The sequence below is a fragment of the Lontra canadensis genome, unplaced genomic scaffold (genome assembly GCF_010015895.1).
Source record: "Lontra canadensis isolate GAN:19392208 unplaced genomic scaffold, GSC_riverotter_1.0 scaffold82, whole genome shotgun sequence".
NCBI classification, from domain to species: domain Eukaryota; kingdom Metazoa; phylum Chordata; class Mammalia; order Carnivora; family Mustelidae; genus Lontra; species Lontra canadensis.
In genome coordinates, this window is record NW_022631076.1 from 16,479 (window position 1) to 23,183 (window position 6,705).

Below are 6,705 nucleotides of genomic sequence, written 5' to 3' on the forward strand. Positions count from 1 at the left end.
TCATGGCTGTTTGTTGTTTCTTTGTTCCTTTTTTTTTTTTTTTTTTTTTTTTGGTATCCACAATGATGTGGTTGCTGCTTTAAGATCAGTGGATAATCGGGTTAAGCCCTAATAGACCCAGTGGTTATTGGAATGACCAGGGCTGGCTAAATACGGACGAAGCCCAGGTAGGTAGAGTGACCTGGCCAACATTGCTTCGGGCTGGTAGCAAGTCTGAGCTTGTCTGAGGCTCCTTGTTCTGGTCTTATTAGCCGTGTTCAGAGGCCTCTCAGATTTGAAAGCCCCGCAGCTGTGTGATAGTACTCACAGGAAGCCAAGGACCTCTTGGGTCTTGGTCCTCTTGCTTCGGGGCCACCGCCTCTGTAACAATATTTACAGACTGGCCTCTGCCTCCCATGTAAGCATCAGGACGCCCAACTCTGTATTTTGTTTGTAGTCCCTGGAAAGTTGTGCTCACTAGATGTTGATATTCCAAGAATCACAAATCTTTTAAAAACTTAGAAAACAGGGGCACCTAGGTGGCTCAGTGGGTTAAAGCCTCTGCCTTCAGCTCAGGTCATGATCCCAGGGTCCTGGGATCTAGCCCTGCATTGGGCTCTCTGCTCAGCGGGGAGCCTGCTTCCTCTTCCTCCTCTCTCTCTGCCTGCTTCTCTGCCTGCTTGTGATCTCTGTCTGTCAAATAAATAAATAAAAATCTTTTAAAAAAATAAAAAAACAACTTAGAAAACAAATCTGCATGTGTCAGGAATGATACCTACATCCTTTCAGCCCTGCTTCCTACCCCCATCTCCCTCTATCTCCACTCCAAGATGCTCTTGTGTGTGTGTGCGTGTAGCTGAGCCCCCAATGTTCTGCCATGGCCTTGGAATGGTTGTAGCACAGGCCAAAGAGAATTTGGGGCTGCAATGTTAAAGTCTGGCCAATGAAGAGGAAATATCAGTAATGTTCTCTGCCAGCCTCGCAGCGAAGAAGGAGGGTGGCTAGAGTTGCGAAGCCCTTCTTTACCAGAAGCTCCCAGAAACCTCTTCTTAAATTGCATTTCTAGTGACTCCAACCATGGCCTGGCCAGACCACCCTCCTTTTTTTACAGAAAGGTAATTCTGCCCCTAAGTTCAGTCCATCTGCCTCTATCTTTTGGAATGAGTTCTTCCTATTGGCCTTGTGGTTTGGGTCTTTGTGTGCTAGGGAACATGTCTAATGAAAACCACACGATTCATCCTGACAGCCTTGGCCCATCTCTCCTCAAGTGAGGAGCTGCTCGTGACTTTCTTCTATTTTCAGTTTATTATTTTTTTTATTGCAAAATCAGGCATTCCTTTGAATTCATGTGTGTCCTTAAAAACCAGCCATGTTTTCGTGAGCTCAGACTCGCCTCCTCCGTGTGGCTGCTGGTGGATGTGGAAGGAATTATAAACAATAATTAGTCAACAGCCTTCCAGGGTCCTACCGCTTGAAGTCAAAAAAAAAATCCCTTGTTTCCACTGGTCATGGGTCCCTTGCGTGTAGGGGATGAACCTGGGAGTTTCAATCCCACTGCCATGTGTGTGCTTGGTGGATGTGCGTGTTCTGGGCATGCGGCCTCCAGGGTAGGGGCCCTTCAGGGGAGAGCATGGCAGGTGGGATACAGGACAGTGGACTTCGAGTGTGTGCTCTGCCCTCTTCGCTCCGTGTCTCGCCCCACCTGCCATGCCTCTGATGGAAGCAACGGTAGTGTCCCTGGTTGCTTCAAAGGTAGGGATGATTTTCAAAGGGCATAGCACAGGTGTCCGCCCAGTGGCAGCTGTCGCCGGCGGTGACATCTGTGACCCATGAGATCGTGAGCCCCTCTCCTCCCGTGTGTGTGCACACGGCCTTTCACGTCCCTCGTTCATCAGATTTGGGCCTGGAGAAGGCTTGACTCTTGACAGAAATCTTCACAGAGTTGCCATTCAGAATACTTAATATGTTGCAGCCTATAAAAATAATAGATTTCAACGGAGGAACCCCGCAAAGTCTGGAGACCTGGTGGGGTTGTGGAACTGTGCAGCTGCTGCCCACCCTGCCTGTGCTCTACCTCTCTCAAATGAATAAATTCATAAAATAAATAAATAAAATAAAAAGCATCTTCTGCATGTCTCACATTACATAGGTTATAACCAAATCCAGACTAAGAAACATGGGATTATTTCCATCTCACAGGACACCAAAGAGGCTCAGAGGTGAGAAATCTTTCAGTCACACTGCTGGGGAGCGAACTCCCAGACTCCAAAGCCCAGCCATCCTTTCGTCACTTGCGTGGCTCAAGACCCCACGCGAAATCGAGGACACAGCCACTGTCCCTTTCTTTGCCTTAACACCAGAAGTATTGGCTTACCTCCATGTAGGGAAACTGCCACGTAAGCAACAAGCTGTGGGCAGCTCCGATATCCCCCACCCCAGTTACGGAGTCCACCTGCGGACTCCATCACCCAGAGGAATGAGTGGCTGATTAAATTTTCCTGATGGGCTACTCATCTCTGCACCTTCAAATCCACCAACTGTGGATTTGACAAGCTGCTCTCCTGTTCATCTGGCTTGGTCTGAGTGTGCATGGAGTTTGGTTTTAGCTGTTTTAGAGCTAAATGGATGGACAAATACACTGTTGAATAATGCATTATTTTTTGGCCACCTATGGGTCCCCAGTGCCATTGTGTTTTGTTCCAGAATCCTGGGACGCCCTTCTAAGGAAGGTGTGGTCTTTCCATTTTATACATGTCACATTTTTGCCATGACTTCAACTGCCGAGTTGGTGGGCTCCAGTGTTTCCTCCTCCTTTCTTTGTTTCACCCTCTGTGGTCTCCTACCCAGTGCACTGAAGTTCATTTGCCCTGACAGCCCTGGGCAGTGCAGGGACATTATTCTAGAAACGCTTCCCATTTGCAAGAAAGCTGGGATCCTGCCAAATACAGTGTTCAGATTTGTGCAATCCCATGAAGATTAAAAATAAAAAACCCTCAATTTAAAGTCCTGAGGGTGCAGCTTTTTCTTTCGAAAGCTTCAGGGGGCCACAGTGAGGGAAGCAGGTGTGTGTGTTGAGGGGGAGAGGGGAGTCTAGCCCTGCAAACTGCAGCCTTTCCAGCCACTCTGAAGTTCTTTCCCTCCAACCAGGTACATCCCTAGAAAGTCCTAGGAGAAGTAAATTTCTCCTTTTGATCAGGGGAATGTCTAGGACACTGGAAGGGGAGAGTAAAGAAGGTAGAAGAGCACTAAGGCCAGAGGTAAAGGGGTGGGGGGGTGTCACATGGGAAGCCTGACATCAAGATTCTCACAATGTGGGGGAAAATTGTTCATGTGTGTGCACGCACATGCAGGCGCATTTCTCTCTACAACTGTGCCCTCCTTCCCCTCCCCATCTCTAGACTTGGCTTACAAGGATGAAGGCCAAAAGCTGTAGAAATGTTTAATGGGACAGTGAATAAGTGCTTTCCCTCATCAGGTCTTTGTTATAAATTTCCTACCTGCTTAGCTGGCTTGTGTTAAAGGAATTGGTATCATTTTATGATAATCATGAGGGGAACAATCCACCGAGGTAGAATAATTATAAATATTATGCATCCAAAAAGGGAGCACCCAAATACATAAAGTAGCTAATAACAAACATAAAGGAAGCCATGAATAGCAATACAGTAATTGTAGGGGACTTTAACAGCCTACTTACATAGATTATCCAAACAGAAAATCAGGGAAACAGTGGCTTTGAGTGAGACTCTGGACCAACTGGATCTAACAGCTATATTCAGAACATTCTATCCTAAAAGAGCAGAATACACATTCCTTTCATGTGCACACAGAAAATTCTCCAGAGTAGATTCCATATTAGGTCACAAAACAACTCAATAAATTAAAAGAAGTCTGAGCTCCTGTCATGCATCTTTTCTGATCACAGTGCTATGAAACTATCAGCCATAAGAAAATCTGGAAGGAACACAAATACGGTATTTAAATAACATGCTACTAAACAATGGGTCGACCAAGAAATCAGAGGAAATAAAATACATGGAGACAAATTACAACAGTCTAAAATCTTTGGAATGTAGCCAAAGCTGTTCTCAGAGGGAAGTTTATAGCAATACAGGCCTAGCTCAAGAAGCGAGAAAAATCTCAACCTAACCTTACACCTAGAGGAGACCAACCAACCTTAAATAGTACAAGGAAGGAATTAAGGAGTAGAGCAGAAATAAATGATATAGAAACTAAAACAGAACCAAAACAGACGAATGAAACCAGGAGCTGGTTCTTTGCAAAGATTGACAAAATTGATAAACCTCTAGTCAGACGTATCAAAAAAGGACTCATCAGAAATAAAAGAGGAGAAATACTAATAACTGACACCACAAAAAAATGCAAAGGATTAAAAGAGAATATTATGGAAAATTACAGGTCAACAAACGGGACAACCTAGAAGAAATGGATAAATTCCTACAAACAGGAATCAGGAAGAAATAAGAAATTTGAACAGACCAATTACCAGCAATGACACTGAATCAGTAATCAAATTCCTGACAAACAAAAGTCCAGGACCAGATTTCTTCACAGGTGAATTCTACCAAACATATAAAAAAAAAAGTTAATACCCATTTTTCCTCAAACTATTCCTAAAAATACTAAAGGAAGGAAATCTTCCAAATTCATTCTAGGAGGCCAGCATTACCTTGATACTAAAAACTGATAAAGACACTAAAAAGAGATGTACAGGCCAATATCTGTGATAAGATAGATGCAGAAATCCTCAACAAAATATTTAAAATAAAACATTTAAAAAAATCATTCACTGTAATAAAGTGGGAGTTATTCCTGGGATGCGAGTTGGTTCAATATTTGCAAATCAATCAACATGATATATCACATCAAGAGAAAGGATAAAAACTGTATGATCATTTCAGTAAATGTAGAGAAAGTATTAGACAAATGCAACATCCATTCATGACAGAAAACCTTCAGAGCAGGATTAGAGGAAACACACCTCCACATAATAAAGGCTATATATGAAGAATCCACAGCTGATGTCACATTCAGTTGTAAAAACTGAGTGCTTTCCCCCTATGATTAGGAAAAAGACAAGGATGTCCATGCTCACCACTTTTATTCAACATAGTATTGGAAGTCCTAGCCACAACAGACAAGAAAAAGGAAGAAAAGGCATCCAGATAGATAAGGAAGAAGTAACGCATTCACTATTTGCAGATGATATAATACGATATATAAAACATCCTCAAGATGCCACCAAAAACTACTAGAACTGATGGATGAATTCAGTAAAATTATAGGATACAGAATCAATTTGCAGAAATCTGATGTATTGCTATATGCTAATAAGTAGCAGAGAAATTAAGAAAACAGCCCCATTTACAATTGTACCCAAAACAAACAACAACAAAAAAAGACTCACCTAGGAAAAAACTTAACCAAGGAGTTGAAAGGGCTGTACTCTGAAAACTGTAAGACATTCTTTATATCGTCTTTAGTTTCTTTCATCACATGGAAAGATATTCCATGCTCATGGACCAGAAGAATTGCTAATGTTAACATGCCCATACTCCCCAAAGCAATTTACAGATTCCATGCAATCCTTATCAAAATACCAACAGTGGGGTGCCTGGGTGGCTCAGTGGGTTAAGCCTCTGCCTTCAGCTCTGGTCATGATCTGAGGGTCCTGGGATCGAGCCCCACATCGCGCTCTCTGCTCAGCGGGGATCCTGCTTCTCCCTCTCTTTCTCTGCCTGCCTCTCTGCCTGCTTGTGATTTCTGTCAAATAAATAAATAAAATCTTAAAAAAAAAAATACCAACAGCATTTTTCACAGAACTAGATCAAAGAGTCCTAAAATTTGTATGCAACCACAAAAGACCCTGAAAAGCCAAAGCTGTCTTGAAAAAGAAGGGAGCTGGAGACATTACAGTCCCAGATATCAAGATATATACTACAAAGTCATAGTAATCAAAACAGTATAACACTGGCACAAACATAGATACATAGATCCACAGAACAGAATAGAGAGACCAGAAATAAGCCCATGACTATACGCTCAATTGTTGACAAAGGAGGCAAGAATAGCAGTGGGAAAAGGACAGTCTCTGCAGCAAACGGTGTTGGGAAAACTGGACCGCTTTCATAAACTTTACACAAAAATAAACTCAAAATGCATTAAAGATCTTGTCTATGCCATACTACCCTGAACACACGTGATCTCATCTGATCTCAGAAGCTAACCAGGGTCAGGCCTGGTTAGTACGCAGGTGGGATTAAAGACCTAAATGTGAGATCTGAAACTATTATTAAAGGAAAAAAAAAAAAGAGCACAGGCAGTAATTTCTCTCGCATGGGTCATAGCAACGTTTTTCTGGATACTAGACACTGAGAAAAAGTAAAATATTTTGAAACTTTAAGATTTAGGAAAATATATAAAACATGATGGTGGAATCATTTCTAGTGTGATTTATTTAAATCAGTTATGCTTTTAAAGTAAACTGATTCTTTGTGGCTGACACATTCATGGTTTTCAAGTATTTTCCAACTTTCTTTACTACTTTCATATTAGAAAAAAATTCTAAGTGCTAACAACCAGCATAAAACCCTTGTGATTTGTAATTATGAATGTTTGACTGTCCTAATATTAACATTGATATCAAGTAACGGTTTCCCAAGATAGCTGGGGGTAGCATATGTTCATTCCATCTCTCCATTTCGT